Genomic DNA, 19,552 nt, shown 5'->3' with positions numbered 1-19,552 from the left:
ACCACTATGGCCATTAAACCATGTTCTGGAGTGAAATATGGATGCTGCATGGAGGCTGGGGCTTGGTGGGATAAAATCTGGCTCCCATATGGCCAGGAGCATCCTCCACCCCACAACAGGCATGGCCCAGGGGTGTTTGTGCTCCTGTTGTTCCAGTCCTCCACAGAACAGCAAGCTTTTTAGCATCTCTTTTTATTATAATCGCTCTTTTTATTATGATCACTAAATAGTTAGATATCTGAATCCCTCTGTTACACAGAAGAATTTGCATGAGTTTTATAAAAAATAAATTTAAACCTCACAACTTTTGTTGTTGTTTTTCATTACTTGCTTTTGTGAATTTATTTTTCATCTCTAGGGTATATGTAAACAAAATTATGTGTGACTGTAGAGCAGCTTTAAACAGACACCCTGGGGATATGTAGTGCCCTGGCCCAGACCTCCTATCTTGCTCCTGGACAAAAGGCCATTGACATGTCCCAGGGACCATTTCCCATGGTGCTTGTCCGTCCTTTTCCTACCCAAACTAAGAACAACTGGGGCCACCTGAGGGAAACCTTTTGTGTCTCTTCCCCCATTTCCTCTGATCACCTTAAAATTTCATATTCTTGACAAAGTGTTACATGGCTCAACTGCCAACTCCCATCCCAGAGGTCAATGCTTTCTGGGCCAGGGGAGCATAGAAAACCACAAGTGAAAACTAACTAAAAATATATATACATATACATATATATATATTGGTTTTTTTCCCTTTTCCCCTCAGAGCTGGAAACTGCTCAAGCAAACAACAGAACTTTCCAAACAGAAACTTAAAGCTTTTGGACAGTTTGTGGAGGGTTGAAATAACAAATCAAAGAATCACGATTTTCTATTGAAAAAAAAAAAAAAAAAAAAAGGTCAAAAAGTTTATTTTGTGTGAGGACTTCTGATGCAGCTCCAGCCCAGAAGAGGACTTTGTGTGAAAGCTGCATCTGTAAGCCCAGCACTGAAGACTCTTGTCATTACCCTGTGTAAGAATTTTCCTGAAGTCTGGAACTAATTTTTTTGAGAAATTTTTTTTTCTCAACACTTTTGTGTTTCTAATATTGTACTCTTGACTGTGTAAATACAACCAGGCTGTAAATAAGTGCAGATGTAGATACCTTCTAGGAGAAAAAAAAAAAAAAAAAAAAGGAAAAAACCCAATAATAATTGAGCAGACAGAGAGAAGTGACCGTGTGTAGCCTTCGGTGACAAATAAAAGAATATTTTGTGTTTAAATTGTGTGTGTTGGGGCTTTTGTTCTCTGCGAAAATCACAGAATCATAGAATTGTCAGGGTTGGAAGGGATCTCGAGGATCATCTAGTTCCAACTCCCCTGCCATGGGCAGGGACACCTCACACTAGAGCAGGTTGCTCAGAGCCATATCCAGTCTGCCCTTAAAAACCTCCAGAGATGAAGCTTCTACCACCTCCCTGGGTAACCTGTTCCAGTGTCTCACCAAGTCCCAAGTGCCATGTCTATACATTTTTTAACATCTCTAGGGATGGTGAGTCCATCCCTAGCACTTCCCTGAGCAGCCTGTTTCAACACCTGACCACTTTTTCAGTAATTTTTCCTAATGTCCAATCTAAAAGCCTTCTGATGCAACTTGAAGCCATTTCCTTTCATCCTATTGCTTGTTACATGGGAGCCAAGACAGACACCCACCTCACTACAACCTCCTTTCTTGCCCTAGAAAATGCCTACTGAGACAATTGATGGTGACTTGAATGTCCTCCCCTGAGCCTGTGGGTCTTATTTGCAGCCTCTGCTCTGAGGCAGATGCATTGGTTTGCATCAGGCTGTTATTCAGAATGACAGAAATATTCAGGTTGGAAAAGAAACCCAGGATCACCAAGTCCAATCAAGAGCCCTACTCTACAAGGTTCACCCCTAAACCCCCAAGCACCACATCCAAACAACCTTTAGCACATCCAGGGTGCTGACTCAACCACCTCCCTGGGCAGCACATTCCAATGCCTGATCACTTTTTCAGTGATATTTTTTTTCCCTCACATGCATCTTCTCAGGCCATGCTTAGCCAGGGGAATCACCCTGTGATAGCAACCTGCCCTTGCTGGTGCCCACCATCCATTACTCATCGTGCCACCTGCAGTGGAAAAGAGCCTGCTTTAAATCATTGATAACTATATTGAAATGCATTGAACCAAGGACTAATCCCTGAGGGTAACTAAGGAAACAGCAACATTTTAAGCTGTCAGTGTGTCGGGTTTGCCTTTATCTCATGTGGTCATGCCAGATAAGACCAATGTTTTAATCAAAATATTGTGGGCATTAAATCAAGGGCACTCCTCTGCCATGCCAGTTCAACAGCCAAAGTGGACTTACCACATCATGTTTGTAACAGGGGCCACAGCCAGAGGCTGTTGGCTTATCTTTCAGGAGACTGCTTGGAGGATGGGAACACAGCAAAATTTGTCCTCTTCTACATCTCTTGTAGAATGTAACTCAAGCCTGGACAGCTCTTGTGTCACTGGAAAGCAGTAAAATCAAAGACTGAGGATTATACTGGGGTGGGAGAAATGGACACATGGAGAACACAAGTGGTGTGGCTTCAGTGGGTCATCCCCTTAGGTGCAAGTGCTCCAGCTTGATATATTCATTCCAGAGCCTTTGCTTGGCACAGTACATTACAGGGCTCACCTGAAATCTCAGAATATTAGGGGTTGGAAGGGACCTCCAGAGATCATCAGATCCAACCCCTCCCCTGCCAAAGCAGGATCACGTAGAGCAGGTCACACAGGAACGTATCCAGGGTTCTCCAGAGTTTTTTTTGCTTGGTTAATGTGTGTATTGAGATGGTGTATTCACCAGCCATGCAGTGCAACAGCCCAGGCAGGTAAATGCCATCTGCAGCACCCTCCACCACACAGCATGGATGGGGCAGTGCCACACCTGCAGGCTGGGGAAAGCCCAGGCTGCAATCTAACACTAGCAATGTCTTCAGCACTCCTTAAAAAATATGTAGTTTCAAGGCACAGGAAAGTTGAGCTGCTGCTGAGAGCAGAGACAGAGACTCTTTTGCAAAGAGTGACCTGCTTTTAAAAAATTATCTGGTCATTAACATGTCCTTTTGAAGCAACTGAGCTTGGGCTTTGTCAAAACATGACATTTCTGGTTTGCATCAGTCATTTTTATGTGGTGATGATTTGTAGAGAAATTTTCAGGGTGAGAGGAGCTCCCTTGAATACAGAATGATGAAACAGTGGCAGTCCAGGCAAGAGATTTGGATATTTTAAGAGCATTTCTTGGTTTTTGCCTGGAAAACTGTTACAACTAGCAGCCCACTACATAAATCACAAGCCCTAGCACCTCTTTCTTCTCCAACTTGTTGTTTGTAAAAACATGAGCCTTCCAAACCCCTGCCAGCACATCCTTGTCAGGATTTACTTGGCAAATGATGGGGAAGAACAGAGAAGCAGGGCAAGCACTGCATCCTTGTGGTTAACAACCCAGCGTGCTTAGGCTTCATACCAGCTTGCCTCCCGCTCCCTGAATTAAATAAACAAGAACCACAGCAGAAGCACAGTTCTGATTTTGTACTTTGGCCTGCCACGTTGCTCAGGCAGCTCAAGTGGCTCTGAGTCTACCTCCTGACTCACAGAGCAGGGTTTTTTAACCTGGAGTTCAGAAAATGTTTTCTTACCCTGGGGTTTCCTGGGCAGAGGAAGTCAGTGGCCAGATCATTAGAGTGAGCTCGTTCAGCAAAGCTGGTCCCACCAGTGAGATGCTGTAAGCCATCAGGGCTGCCTGATGGCTTTGATTTCTGCCTCCAAGAGCAGATGAGAGGTCTCTGTTAGCTCATCATTATGGTGTTATTTTCCATCTGGGAGACACTCATGTCCTCCAGGAGTTTTACATAACCAGACCTCATCATCCACCATCAATCTGAGCTTCAGAACCCTCAAGACCTAAACTTGAAGCCAGAGTGTGACAAGCCTGGCAGAAAAGCATCCTTCACAAGCAGGGCTGCTCATCAGTGGCACAGGGATAGTCAAGGCAGCAGGCTAATAAGTCACGGCAGGTCAGAAGCTGGCAGAAAATTGTGTGAATACACCCTGTGATGCAGCCAGAAAGGGTTTCATCAAATGACTTCTATAAATCTTCCTTTGTGTTCCCAATTTTTTAATTAAAAAAAAAAAAATAAAAGGAAAGAAAAAGAAAAAATATTTAAACTGATTAGCAAAGGAAGCATATAAAGAAATAAGCACTTTGGTGGGGTTGGGGTTTTTTTGCAATAGCTGTGCTTCATACCTGTGCTGTGGTTCCCCTCTGGAATCTCCTTCCAGCATTAGAAAATATTATCCCCATTTTACAAGTGGGACAAGTAAGGCACTGAGGTTAAATGTTTGGTCTGAGATCACACCATTGGGGGACAAAGAATGAAAAAGCTGTGACTCTAGAGCCCTGTGCCACTTGCTCGCTGGTAACACCTCTGGGCTGAGTCTTCTTACTGATTGACATCTGGCTGAACGTGAGCCAGCAGTATGCCCAGGTGGCCAAGAAGGCCAATGGCATCCTGGCCTGCATTAGAAACAGTGTGGCCAGCAGGAGCAGGGAAGTCATTCTGCCCCTGTACTCTGCATTGGTTAGGCCACACCTTGAATCCTGTGTCCAGTTCTGGGCCCCTCAGTTTAAGAAGGACATTGAGATGCTTGAGGGTGTCCAGAGAAGGGCAACAAGGTTGGGGAGAGGCCTTGAGCACAAGCCTTATGAGGAGAGGCTGAGGGAGCTGGGATTGTTTAGCCTGGAGAAGAGGAGGCTCAGGGGAGTCCTTATTGCTCTCTACAACTACCTGAAGGGTGGTTGTAGCCAGGAGGGGTTGGTCTCTTCTCCCAAGCAACCAGTACCAGAACAAGAGGACACAGTCTCAAGCTGCACCAGGGGAAGTTTAGGCTCGAGGAGAGGAGAAAGTTCTTCACTGAGAGAGTAATTTGTCATTGGAATGTGCTGCCCAGGGAGGTGATGGAGTCACCGTCCCCGGAGGTGTTCAAGAGGGGATTGGACATGGCACTCAATGCCACGTCATGAGGTCATGAGGTCTGTGGTGATGGGTTGGACCTGATGATCTTTGAGGTCTCTTCCAACCTTGGTGATTCTGTGATTCTTCTTGTTGTACCTCTTTATTTTGCTATCTGAGTCACAACATTTTTACTTAGAGCTGCTCCCACATTCCCATAATAAACCAGGATTTGAAAGGGGTTTATTGCAAACTGCAAGGATCAAAAAGCATTTGACAAAGGCACTGCGACCCATCATTGGGTTTGTGAGTTCTATCTCATCACTGGAGGCAAGCAGGCTCTTCTTCATAACAGGATGGGACTGAAACTCAGGACAAAAGGAAATGGGTTCCAGTTGTGCCATGGGAGGTTCAGGTTGGATACTTGGAAACATTTCTTCACAGGCTGGAACAGGCTGCCCAGGGAGTTGGTAGTGTCACCATCCCTAGAGACATTTAAAAGATGCATAGATGTGATATTTAGGATGTAGTTTAGTGGTAGTGACTTAGCAGTTGTCTTGGCATTGTGAGGTCTAGGTGAGTGGTTGGACTTGACCATCTCACAGGTCTCTTCTCACCTCAACAATTTCATGATTCTATGATTCTATGATATGCTGCATTTCAGAATTGCCTCTAGTCTTTGGGGAAGATCTGTCTGGGTTTGCTTTCCTGTGTATGATCTTGGCTGCAGAATGGAGCTTTCTTATAAATGAGAACAAAATGTTCACAAACAGCAATAATCTGGAGTTTCTTAGACAGCTTAAAGGATGCTTGATTAGCACATTGTATCAGATGACCACATCCAGCATGTGGCAGTCCACATTAATGTGGCCATGAATCAGCCACAGACAAACTCATGGCAAGAAACACTGGAGCACAGGGTCAGTCAGGAGTTACTTGTTTCTACACCTAAGAGGCTTCTGTGTTTATATTGCACAGGGTAAGCATACCTGGGGCAGGAAGCAAGTATACCAAACCTTTTTACAACAATTAAGAAGCAGGTCCACAGAGTGGCTCAAAAAACTTTTCACAGGAGCCACCCCTGTAGCTTCGTCCCCACTATACAAACCACACAAGGGTACTGCACACTGGCATCACTTTGCCTCTCCCCCATGCCTTCAATGCTGTTCCCCCACTGCTCTCATACCTCTGGAAAAGCCACCTCCAGCAAGGAGGTCACCTGTGTGCATACTACTTTGGGAAACACAGGACTTCACACCTACATGCCACAGAGGCACACAAAGCTGCAGTGTGGGTGTGGTGCTGAGGGATGTGATTAAGTGCTGACCTGGCAGTTCTGGGTTAATGGTTGAACTTGATCTTAAAGGTTTGTTCCAACCAAAACCATTTGATGAGCTCCACTGTTGAAAAAGAGTTCTTTATTTGCCTAGAAATAGCTGTGTATATATAGACAAATGTGTGAGTGCTTATATGGAGCAGCCACAAGAGGGATTTTCAGGTATTATAAACACTTAGGAGAGTCTTCCATCCCTTCCTGCTCTCCCCCTACCCTCACAAAGAGATACACACACACCCCCCATCCCTGCTCTCCCCCCTGCAGGTGCACTTTGAACAAGCACAGCACCGTGTGATTGCTCAGTGCCCTACATCCCCAGGTCTTGTCATCTGGCAGCTTTGCTAAACAAGGATTTCTTCCTCTCAGCAATTCTGTGGGGACCTTGAGAAAGGACTGCAGCAAACATGCCCTGGCGCTTCAAAGTTGGAAGGTTGATGACTCTTGAAATGTGCTTTTCTTCTGGTCTTACTCCTCTCCTCTCCTCTCCTCTCCTCTCCTCTCCTCTCCTCTCCTCTCCTCTCCTCTCCTCTCCTCTCCTCTCCTCTCCTCTCCTCTCCTCTCCTCTCCGAACCTCTCCTCTCCTCTCCGAACCTCTCCTCTCCTCTCCGAACCTCTCCTCTCCGAACCTCTCCTCTCCTCTCCGAACCTCTCCTCTCCGAACCTCTCCTCTCCTCACCGAACCTCTCCTCTCCAAACCTCTCCTCTCCAAACCTCTCCTCTCCTCTCCAAACCTCTCCTCACTGAACCGAACCAAACCTCTCCTCTCCAAACCTCTCCGAACCTCTCCTAACCTCTCCTCTCTGAACTTTTCCTCTCCTCTCCAAATCTCTCCTCTCCCCTCCTCTCCTCTCCTAGAGCCATCCAGGTCCAAGGATGTTTTTAATATTTTTTATTATCAAGTAAGGAAAAGCAAATTCCTCTTTGAAAACCCTTGGGATGACATAAAAAGCAGTCTTGTTTTTACATTTTGCAGCATACAGCTCCTTAGAGATGGCCAAATTCTTCCTCCCAAATTTAGATTTCTGGCTGAAATGCATAGAGGAGGAGCTCACTGCCACATACTACAGCAAACAGAGAACAAGTGACTGCAGTCTTAGTGAAGCTGATGGCTGGTTTTGTCTTCAGGCCATATCTCTACCTATGGGACCGTCTTCCTCAAGCAGGCACCTCAGAGAAGTGGATGAAGTCAAAGAATTATAAAACCATAGAATCATTTTGGTTGGAAGAAACTTGAAGATCATCAAGTTCAACTGTTAAGCCAGCACTAGCAAGTCCATCCTTAAACCATGTTCTTCAGCACCACATCTACACATTTATTAAATCCCTAAAGGGATGTTGCGCACCACCTCCCCGGGCAGCCTGTTCCAGGGCTTGACAACCCTTTCGGGGAATAATTGTTTTCCTAATATCCAGCCTTAACCCCTGGTACAACCTGTAGTTGTTTCCTCTTTTTTCATTCCTTTTACTTAGTAGAAGAGACCAACACCCGTGAGACCAACACCCACCCTGCTTTCAGTGAGCTCTAGACAGCAAGAAGGTCTCCCCTAGGCCTCCTTTTCTCCAGGTTAAACAATCCTAGTTATGTCAGCTGCCCCTCAAAGGGCTTGTGCTCTTCATGATTCACCAGTTTAGTTTCTTTTCTTTGGACATGCTCCAGCATCTCAATGTCCTTCTTGTAGTGAGGGGCCCAAAACGGAAACCAGTATTCAAAGTGTAGTTTCAATCACTTCCCTGGTCCTGATGGCCACACTGTTCTCAATACAGGCCAGGATGCTGCTGGCCTTCTTGGCCACTTGAGCACACTGATGGCTCATGCTGTCAGCCAGCATCCCCAGGTTCTTTTCCATCAGACAGATTTACAGCCACTCTACCCCAAGCCTGCCTAACTTGGTGTGACAGTTTTAGGCTGTGCCTTTAAGAAAGGCAGATTACACCACACTTGGTGTACTTTGCAGACTTACTGAGAGTGCACTCAAGTCCCTCATCCGGATCACTGATAATGATAGTAAAAGAAACTGGCCTCAATACTGAGCCCTGAAGAACACCACCTCTGACTGGTCACCAACTGGATTTAACTCTATTCACCACCACTCTTTGGGCCCAGCTATTCAGGTAGATTTTTATCCAGCTGAATGTCCACCCACCCAAGCCATGAGAAGCCAGTTTCTCCAGGACTATATTATGGGAAACAGTCAGCTGAACTTGATGCAGAAAACCCAACTCAACCTGTTGATCTCAGGCACCTCATCTTTTATTTTCCTCAAAAAGAAATGTTAGTGCTCTGCAGCCTCATTGTGAGAAACACTCAGTGAGGAGCTCAGCTCCTAAACTAGACAGAGGAGGTTTAGGCTGGATGTTAGGAAGAAGTTCTACACAGAGAGAGTGATTGCCCATTGGAATAGGCTGCCTGGGGAGGTGGTGGAGTCACCATCATTGGAGGTGTTCAGGAGGAGATTTGATAGGGTGCTTGGTGCCATGGGTTAGTTGATTAAATGGTGTTGGTGTTGGTGTTGATTAGTTGATAGGTTGGACGTGAAAATCTTGAAGGTCTCTTCCAAACTGGTCTATTCTATTCTATTCTATTCTATTCTATTCTATTCCATTCCATTCCATTCCATTCCATTCTATTCTATTCTAGATAACAGAATATAACTGCAAAGCAAGAAATGTCTTTCATGAAGGTCTTCATTCAGGAATGGGATAAAGTATCCATTTTAGCCAGGAGTACAGTGAGCATCACAGTCCCACCAACACTTGCTCAGGCATTTTTATGTCACTTGTTCTTATCTGGGTCATAACAACAGCTCTGGCTGCTGTTTGCCTCCTCCCCCTCATCCCAGTGTCTATGATCTTCCAGGGAGAATTTGGACTGCTTCTTGGCTGAATAATGACAATAAGCTCATTCCAAATCTTTAGTTTTGTATAGAGTGATTGAAGCATGTTTTAATTCTTTTCTTCTTCTTCTTTCACCATCAGTCAATCTTTGTAATCCAAAGGCTGTTATGGAATGAACATTTCACTTAAAAATTCAAACCACTCACTTTCACCAATCCATAAAGGAAAAAATAACAAAACACTAAAGTCTTGTTTTGACTTATGCAAAAGGGGGTTTTACTGAGTCTATTCAAATGCTGAATCTATTTAAATGTATCTCAAATTCACAATCCTTACGGTTTCCATGCAAATTGCTTTGATAAGCGCATCCTTGGTCCAAGCACCATGGCTGCTATCTGTCTGCTTTGGCCTCTTACTTGCAAAAGCTGTATGATGGAGCGTACTGGCTCCTGTGGGGTCCACCTTCAGGACCACCTCTACTTGGCCTTGGTTCACAACTTCATGCACTGAAGGTAGAGGACTTGCTGGGGCATCTCTGACTGGCAATTCTGTCTTGATGTGTGCATTCCCTATACTCAGTGGAACATGCATTGAGAGCACAGAATGAATGTTGAATACCAGTGAGCTCCACATCCATTGAAACCTGAAGATTTTCTTCTATTATCACTCCCTTGGTGCTCTATGGCTGTTCCATTCGTGTCCAAAGACTCATCAATGGACATGTCAGTGCTAAAAGATGTGTAACCAGGTTGTGCTCCAGGGCAACATCTAATGGAAGAGACCATGTACCACTGTGAAGCATCCAGAAACAGCTGTGGTCCTCGGGCCAGGCTGTACTACTGAAGACAATGGGAATTTCTCCACCTCAGCTAGGAACCTCTCCCCAGCAGCAAATATCATACACTTCACTTGTACGAGGATGAAAACATTCACACACACACCCCTCCATCAGCATTCATTCCCAACTTTGGAAGGGGTATGAAACATCAGCTGTTGAGCAATGATTGCCCCTTTCAGAGCTTCTTCTCTTAGAAGAAAATCTGTGTTTGTCAGACTAATTTGTGATATTTTCTATGTCAATGGATCAAAGTGCCCTAATATTAAAAATTAAACAGAATCAAAATGTATGAAGGCTAATGATAAATCTCCTTTCTGAATATCATTTAAATGCAAAAAGTGACGTAGCTGAAGCCTGAAGAAAATGTCCAGTACTCACAGTATCACAGTATAACTTAGGTTGGAAGGGACCTCGAGGATCATCGAGTCCAACCTATCAACACAGACCCCATGACTAGACCATGGCACCAAGTGCCACGTCCAGTCTCCTCTTGAACGCCTCCAGGGTCGATGACTCAACCACCTCCCTGGGCAGCCCGTTCCAATGAGGAATGACTCGCTCGGTGAAGAACTTCCTCCTCACCTCGAGTCTAAACCTCCCCTGGCGCAGCTTGAGACTGTGTCCCCTTGGTCTGGTGCTGGTTGCCTGGGAGAAGAGACCAACCCCTCCCGGCTACAACCACCTTTCAGGTAGTTGTAGAGGGCAATGAGGTCACCCCTGAGCCTCCTCTTCTCCAGGCTAAACAACCCCAGCTCCCTCAGCCTCTCCTCATAGGGCTTGTGCTCAAGGCCTCTCCCCAGCCTTGTTGCCCTTCTCTGGACACATTCAAGTGTCTCAATGTCCTTCTTAAACTGAGGGGCCCAGAACTGGACACAGGACTCAAGGTGTGGTCTAACCAAAGCAGAGTACAGGGGCACAATGACTTCCCTGCTCCTGCTGGCCACACTATTCCTAATACAGGCCAGGATGCCATTGGCCTTTTTGGCCACCTGGGCACACTGCTGGCTCGTGTTTAGGCAGCTGTCAATCAGCACCCCCAGGTCCCTCTCTGTTTGGGAGCTCTCCAGCCACTCCGACCCCAGCCTGTAGCTCTGCATGGGATTGCCATGGCCAAAGTGCAGCACTCGGCACTTGGACTTGTTGAAAGCCATCCCATTGGACTCTGCCCATCTGTCCAGTCAGTCGAGGTCCCTCTGCAGAGCCTTTCTACCCTCTAACTGACTAACATCTACTCCTAACTTGGTGTCATCTGCAAATTTGCTGATGACTGACTCGACCCCCTCATCCAGATCATCATACTCCAGTTAAGGGAGATAGATTCTACATGGCCTTCCCTTCCCTTCCCTTCCCTTCCCTTCCCTTCCCTTCCCTTCCCTTCCCTTCCCTTCCCTTCCCTTCCCTTCCCTTCCCTTCCCTTCCCTTCCCTTCCCTTCCCTTCCCTTCCCTTCCCTTCCCTTCCCTTCCCTTCCCTTCCCTTCCCTTCCCTTCCCTTCCCTTCCCTATGTTCCTTTTTTTCTTTTTTTTTTTCCCCTTTTTTCAATTAGTTTATTTTTACATTCCTTCTGCATTTTAAGCTGTCAGGTGGGGTTGGGCGGGACTGGGGGGTGGAAATCCTTCCCAGGGCCATTCAAGCCAAGCCATGGTTTCCTAACCCTTTTGACTGAAAACGCCAATGAAACTTCTTCCAGTTATTCCCCATCTTCCTTTGGTCTCTTCTTATTAGTCTCATCATTTTAGTGCCTCCTTTGATATATGATCCCTTTATGTTAGGCATGATAAATCAAAATAAAGTGCACCACTGAGTGATTTTATTGTTACTTAAAAGGTCATCTGTGAGAGGGTCATATCCTGTCACACATCCTGGAGAATTCATGGGAAGTGCTTTAAAAAACAGGAGGCACCATACTTCTTGATTCTGTTTAAAGGCTACAACATCCCTTCAGGTGAGCTCTTTTATGGATTTGACAACACATTATGGTCCAGACAGTGCTGCAAAGAAACATATCCATGTCCTCTGGAGGGAGCTGCAAATGTCATTCCCCACTAAGAGGAATACTGAATTAACAATGAGGTCTACTCATCAGGAAGGTGTTTCCCCAAATCCTTCAAAGTAGTCAGGGTCCATTACAGAAACCTACTATGCACTGGGTTGAGAGGAGCCTCTAAAGGTCTACTGGACAATCCCAACTAGATCAGGTTGCTCAGAGCCCCATCCAGCCTGACCTTGAATGTCTCCAAGGGAGGGGCCTCCACCATCTCCATGGACAAGCTGCTCTGGTGTTCCACCACCCTGATAGTACAGACCTTCTTCCAAATGTCCAATCTACCTTTCTCCAGTTTAAAACCATTGCTAGATGCTTTTGTAAATACTCCCTCCCCAGCTTTCTTGTAGGCCCCCTTCAGGGACTGGAAGGCTGGTATAAAATGTCTCAGGAACCTTCTCTTCTCAGAATACAGAATTAACCAGGTTGGAAAAGACCTCAGAGATCATCAAGTCCAACCTATCACCCAACACCATATCATCAATTAAACCATGGCATCAAGTGCTTCATCCAGTCTCTTTTTAAACACCTCCAGTGATGGTGACTCCACCACCTCCCAGGGCAGCACATCCCAATGGCCAATCTCTCTTTCTGGGAAGAATTTCTTCCTAACATCCAGCCTAAACCTCCCCTGGTGCAGCTTGAGACTGTGTCGTCTTGTTCTGCTGCTGGCTGCCTGGGAGAAGAGACCAACCTCCACCTGGTTACAACCTCCCTTCAGGTAGTTGTAGAGAGCAATAAGGTCTCCCCTGGGCATCCTCTTCTCCAGGCTAAACAACCCCAGCTCCCTCAGCCTCTCCTCTCAGGGCTTGTGCTCCAAACCCCTCACCAGCTTTATTGCCCTTTTCTGGACATGTTCTAGCAACTCAGCATCTTTCTTAAACATCTCCAGGCTGAACAACACAAACTCTCTCTGCCTGTCTTTGTAGGTGCTCCAGCCCTCTGATCTTTTTGTGGCCCTTCTCAGGACCCTCTCCATCTGGTCCATGCCCATCTTGTATTGAGGACCCTAGAGCTGGACGCAGTACTCCAGATGAGGTCTCACCAGAAGAGAAGAGAATAAACTCCATTATCCCCACCACAGTGTTCTGCTGCCCTGTCCTGCTACCTTGGCAGCCAGGGCATGCTGGGGATTGATAAGGGGACACTGTTTTAGGGACAACAAAACCTTCTGCAGAGGCCTTATCACCCTCACATCACACAGCACTGATGTCTGAAATGTCCTTGGAGCATGTATTAAGGGCCTGTCAATAAGCTCTTCCTCAAAGTGCTTTTAAGATACATCAGCATGCCTTTTTCCCATCACTTGCAAGAGTGCAATAGCCTGATCCTTCAGCAGCTTACCTGGTTACGCTGATGCCCAGAAGCAGATCCCCTACAGTTTCAGAAATAATTCCTCTGTAGTGCAGGAGCACTAATCCAAAGCACTGCCAGATCAGGGCAGAAGGTGTCAGGCAGCAGCTGAAGATACAAAAAGGGAAGGTAAAAAAATGTAACACCTTTTATGTAGTTTCTTATTCCTTCCTCACCCTCTTGCTCCTTTCCGACAAACTCACATGAACCAGGGACCACACAAGAGGCAACATGGAAGGAAATGTGGAAAATGGTGTTTCCTGACCACAGAGGGGGGGAAGTGATTAAACACTCTCTCATAGTGGGAAGAAGCAGTTTAAAACTGCCTCTGTTTCTGCCCCTGCATTTGGAACTTCCTCATTTTGCCAGAAAAGAAAACAAAAATTTAAAACAAAATTGCAAAGAATCATAGAATCAGAGAGTCATAGAATCACAGAGCCATAGAATCACAGAGTCATAGAATGCTTTGGGATGGAAGGAACCTCCAAAGGTCATCCAGTCCAACCCGCACTGCATTCAGGGACATCCCCCACTAGATCAGGTTGTCCAGGGCCCCGTTGAGCCTCACCTTGAGTATCTCCAGGAATGGAGCCTCAACCATCTCCCTGGGCAACGTGGGGATGAATTTCCCTGTGGATGCAAATCTTCCTCTTTTACCCAGCTCAAATCATTCACCTTAACACACAAAAAAACTCCAACAAAAACCCAACCCCACACCCACACTACCCAAACGAAAACACAACTACAAGAATTTGCTCTGGGTCTGGATGAAGAAAACTGCAGAAATCAATAACCAGAAACAAGCACACTAAAAGAATTAAGTGCTAGAGGACAGGCAGTAACAGGCAAGTCAAATCTCCAAATCCCTGAGCGTGCTGAAGAGCATGTCACAGACTCAGGCCTCCAGCCCTACTGATTTGGTCAGCAATAGGTAAGCCACTCTCCTTGCTCCTCCAGGAAATGCTCTTCCTGAGTTCTGCACACCCAGCCTGCCAGGTGCTGGATGTGTGCAAATCTAACAGATCACAGAAACACAGAATAACAGAATGGTAGGGGTTGGAAGTGACCTCTGAACATCATCTAGTCCAGCCCCCTTGCTAGAGCAGGGTCACTTAGAGTAAATTGCCCAGGAACACATCTAGGTGGGTTTTGAATGCCCGCAGAGGAGACTTCACAGCCTCTCTGGGCAGCCTGCTTCAGTGGTCTTCCACCTACACAGCGAAGATTTTTTTTTTCCTTATGTTTATGCAGAACCTCCTGTGTACCATTTTGTGTCCATTGCCCCTTGTCCTGTCACCAGACACCACTGAGAAGAGTCTGTCCTCATCTTCCTGACTTCCACCCTTTAGATATTGATGAGCATTGAGAAGACACTCCCCCCAGGCCCTCTCAGTCTCCACTTTTTTAGGCTGAACAGACCCAGCTCTCTCAGCCTTTCCTCAGAATGTAGAAGTTCCAGTCCCCTTGTCATGGAATCATAGAATTGTCAGGGTTGGAAGGAACCTCAAGGATCATCCAGTTCCAACTCCTCTGCCACCTCACACTGGATCAGGTTGCTCAGAGCCACATCAAGCCGGGACTTAAAAACATCCAGGGATGAGGCTTCCACCACCTCCCTGGGCAACCTGTTCCAGTGTCTCACCACCCTCATGGTGAAGAACTTCTTCCTAATATCTAATCTGAACTACCCACTTCTAGTTTTGCTCCATTCCCCCTAGTCCTATCATAACCTGACATCCTAAAAAGTCCCTCCCCAGCTTTCTTTTAGGCCCCCTTAAGATACTGGAAAGCTGCAATAAGGTGTCCTCAGAGCCTTCTCTTCTCCAGACTGATCAGCCCCAACTCCCTCAGTCTGTCTCCATAGGAGAGGAGCACCAGCCCTCTGATCTGCTGCCTTATCTTTGTGGCTGTCTGCTGGCCTTTCTCCAGTAGTTTCTTGCCTTTCATGCCTTGGACCAACCTTCAAAAGTTGCCCAATTTTCAAAGACTCTGCCTCATGTTTTTTGCTCCCTGCCACCAGAAGTGGTGCACAAGAGCTTTGTTTTACTGTGGGGAGATCCACACTGGCCTCCAAAGGCTTGGGACACTGTGTGCAAGCAAAGCAAGTGATGGAAGGAGAAATTAGGAGTAAGGTGGCGTATGCCTTGTCCCCACCAGTCACATATTAGCAAAGCACATGGGCTGATAGCACAAAACAAACACCTCACGTGGTGTTTGCTCAAAAATGGCTTGGGTGAGCTATTAACACTTCATTAATACGTAATGAAAGGCAAATTTGGAGAGCTCCCCAAAGTGATTGAGAGCTCCAAGGGGCACATAAATGAAATGATAATGCAATGTAAATAAGGCTGTGTAATACAAAGATTGGGAATTAGCCTATGATCCAACAAAACCCAACCAGCTATTACCAGAAATGCCTTCCCCACCTTCCCTCCACCTTCCCCAGTTATCTGCAAAGGTAAGGCTGAAGCATTATGTATTGCCAGAGCAAAATTTTCTACCTCCATAAACAAACAAGAAAACAAAGAAACAAAAAAACAGCACCCAAAAAAACAAACAAGCAAACCAAAGAGACCAAACAAAAAAGCAACCAAACAGAAAACCCTCACACAAAAAAAGAGAGGAGCAGAAACAGGATTTTATATAGATCCATCAAATCCTATAGATTGGAGTTCCTGCCCTGCAGAGCAGAGGGACCTGTGGGTCCTGGTGGACAGAAGGATAACCATGAGCCAGCAATGAGCCCTTGTGGCCAAGAAGGCCAATGGGATCCTGGGGTGTATTAGAAGTGGAGTAGTTAGTAGGTCAAGAGAGGTTCTTCTCCCCCTCTACTCTGCCTTGCTGAGGCCACATCTGGAATATTGTGTCCAGTTCTGGGCCCCTCAGTTCAAGAAGGTCCTCAGGGAACTGTTTGAAAGAGTCCAGCACAGAGCCACAAAAATGATGAAAGCAGTGGAACATCTTCCTGATGAGGAAAGCCTGAGGGAGCTGGGGCTCTTTAGCTTGAAGAGGAGACTGAGAGGTGACCTCAGTCATGTTTATAAAGATGTGAAGGGCAGTGTCAGAAGGATGGAGCCAGGCTCTGCTCAGTGATGTCCTTTGATAAATCAAGGGGCAATGGGTGCAAGACAGAGCAGAGGAGGTTCCACATGAACATAAGGAAAAACTTTTTCGCTGTGTGGGTGGCAGAACTGGAACAAGCTGCCCAGAGAGGTTGTGGAGTCTTCTTGTCTGGAGATATTCAAAACCTGCCTTGAAAAGTTCCTGTGTGACCTGTTGTAGGTGATCCTGCTCTGGCAGGGGGGTTAGACTGGGTGATCTTTTGAAGTCCCTTCCAACCCCTAACATTCTGTGATTCTATTAAGAAAAAGGTGGGTCAGAAAAGACACCAGTATGCAGGAAACATTGTTCTGGAATTTCAAAAATTTAGGTTGATGTGTTCCTCTGGAATAATATGAAACAGTATCAGTCCTTATCTCACTAAATTGTGTCCAGCTTTGGGGCCCCCACACAAGAACCTGATGGAGAGAGTCCAGAGGACAGCCACAAATACGATCAGAGGGCTGAAGCACCTTTCCTACATGGAGAGGCTGAGTGATTGGGTCTGTACATCCTGGAGAAGAGAAGGCTCTAAGGAGACCTTATTGCAGTACTTAGAGGGGGCTACAGGAATGCTGGAGAGGAACTGTTTATAAGGTCATGTGGTGATTAAGATAAGATAAGATAAGATAAGATAAGATAAGATAAGATAAGATAAGATAAGATAAGATAGGAGGCAATGATTTTAAACTAGAGCAGAGTAGATTTAGATTGGACATTAGGAAGAAGTTCTTTACTATGAGAGTTGTGCGTGCCTCATCCCTGGACGTGTTTAAGATGAGGCTGGATGGTGCCTTGAGTAACCTGGTCTAGTGGGAGGCATCCCTGTCCATGGCTGGGGGGTTGGAAAGAGATGGTATTTAAGGTTCCTTCTAACTCAAGCCATTCTGTGATTCTATGAAGTATTTCACAGCTCCGCCACCTGAAATCCCTAGAGGTGTTCCCATGTTGCCCATTAACTCACTCAGACAGAAATAGCCCAGGCAACATTGTTTCACTTTGGACAATGACACCAAATTAATTTTAGGCAGAGAGTGGACAGTGATAACAGAAGCCCATTAATGATAATATCTCTCCAACTATTGAAGAGGTCATTGAATGTGATTATTTTCGGTGAGTTTGAAAACGAGTGATTGCCCATTGGCATGGGCTGCCCAGGGAGGTGGTGGAGTCACCATCGCTGGAGGTGTTCAGGAGGAGACTTGATAGGGTGCTTGGTTGCATGGTTTAGTTGATTAGGTGGTGTTGGATGATAGGTTGGACATGATGATCTTGAAGGTGATCTTGAAGGTCTCTTCCAACCTGGTCTATTCTATTCTATTCTATTCTATTCTATTCTATTCTATTCTATTCTATTCTATTCTATTCTATTCTATTCTATTCTATTCTATAGTGGATGTAGTTCCTTCTCCATCGGAAGTGATCAAAGGAAGTGTCCATCCTCTCCATCATTAGACTCCTGAAACATCACCACCCATTCAACTAATTTCACTGCTGTTCTATTATATTCAACCAAGAGCAATGGGGTCATGATCCATCTCATTCTAAGACAGATGGCTACATTAGGCAGATGCCTCATGTTCTAGAACTGACTTTTTCTCCTCACTGGCTATAAAGGGAGACGAAGCTGAGCTTAGATGGTGGTTGCTGCTGGCTGCCATGAGTCTCACCCTCACTGACAACTCCCGGACCTGAACCTTGGCCATGTGCTCTTCTCCCACCCAAGTGAACAGACTGGTGTCGTGGCCTCGCAGAACATGTTTGCATGGAAGGGAAAGCTTGAATTATTCTTCAGTGGTAAATCTATTCTCTAAAAATAGTTTTTAGCAAGTAGCTGGGAGAGATTTTCTTGGAGGCTCTGCAAAGTGTCAAGGAAGGATGGAAACTTATGTGTCTTTGGGGAGAAAAGACATTCCTGGCTTTCCAAAGGGATATTAATGACTAGCAGATGGTTAAGAGAGTGGGAAAAATTAATATTTCAAAGATGCCATAAAATGGAAGGACTCCTACACGAAGCTGTCCACTGATTTAAAAATTTAGGTATTCCTCTTTTTTTTTTTTTTTTTTTGGTGAATGAGATTCACCAGCATTGATCTGCTCAAGCCAAGACAAGCAGGTTTATATCCCTGCCCCAGTCAAGCCCCTGGTTGCTACTCATGTGAGCCTTCACAAGTCAGGTCAGTGGACACATTTCTCCCACCACCATACTCCCATAGGTGATTTTTCACAGCAATACAATGTGAAGTATGTTTTTCATCACTTCTGGCCCTTTACACTCTCATTCCACATCCCTCTGTGTGTTGGCTAACGTGAGAACGGGTGGATACTGCCTGTTTCCAAACCTGGGATGAAAGCCTGGGGGTTTTATCATCTTTCCATGAGCCAGCTTGGTTAGCTTCATTATTGCTATTGGCACACAGATCAGCACTTATCAATAGCCAAATGCAGAGCATTTGCCACAGCTTCTCTGGGTGGCAAGTCCTAGCAACAGCAGCCTGCTACTTGTTAAGTCAAACGTGCTCCGTTTTATTTCCTTTGACAGATGTCTGCTTATTTGGCACAAACCCCATGAATTGTAGTCACACAGATGGACGACTGTGTTGAAATGTATGTTAGTCAAAATTCTAGTTACCTTCACATAGATGCAAATGTCTGCTTCTTTGGTGATGAACAGCAGCTCTTCACATCCTCATCTGAACTGGGTCCATTCATTTCCTAGTCACTGGGGCAGGGGGGGACAGGAGGGAAGAGAAAGAGCAAAAAACCAAGGTCCAAAATCATGTCCAAAGCTTGGCAAGGCCAATTGCTGACTAGCAAACATCTGTCCTGAACCCACAGAAACACCACTTGGGAAGTGCAGCTTTCCAAAGCTTTGGAAAGGAGGAAAACAGCCCTGCTGGATCCCAGTTTGGAAACAGTCCATGCTGTACGAATGGCTTGGCTGCAGAGAGCAGCAAGAATGCCACTGCAGTTTGACACCAACCAGCAGCTCCTGTTTTCATCCATTTCGCTGTGCACACACTGCAGGGTTTATAAATCTCCACTT

The sequence above is a fragment of the Melanerpes formicivorus genome, unplaced genomic scaffold (assembly GCF_026170545.1).
Source record: "Melanerpes formicivorus ecotype bairdi unplaced genomic scaffold, bMelFor1.0.p_v2 SCAF_1, whole genome shotgun sequence".
NCBI lineage: Eukaryota > Metazoa > Chordata > Aves > Piciformes > Picidae > Melanerpes > Melanerpes formicivorus.
The sequence above is the reverse complement of the archived record's forward strand: the minus strand, read 5'-3'. Positions refer to the sequence as shown.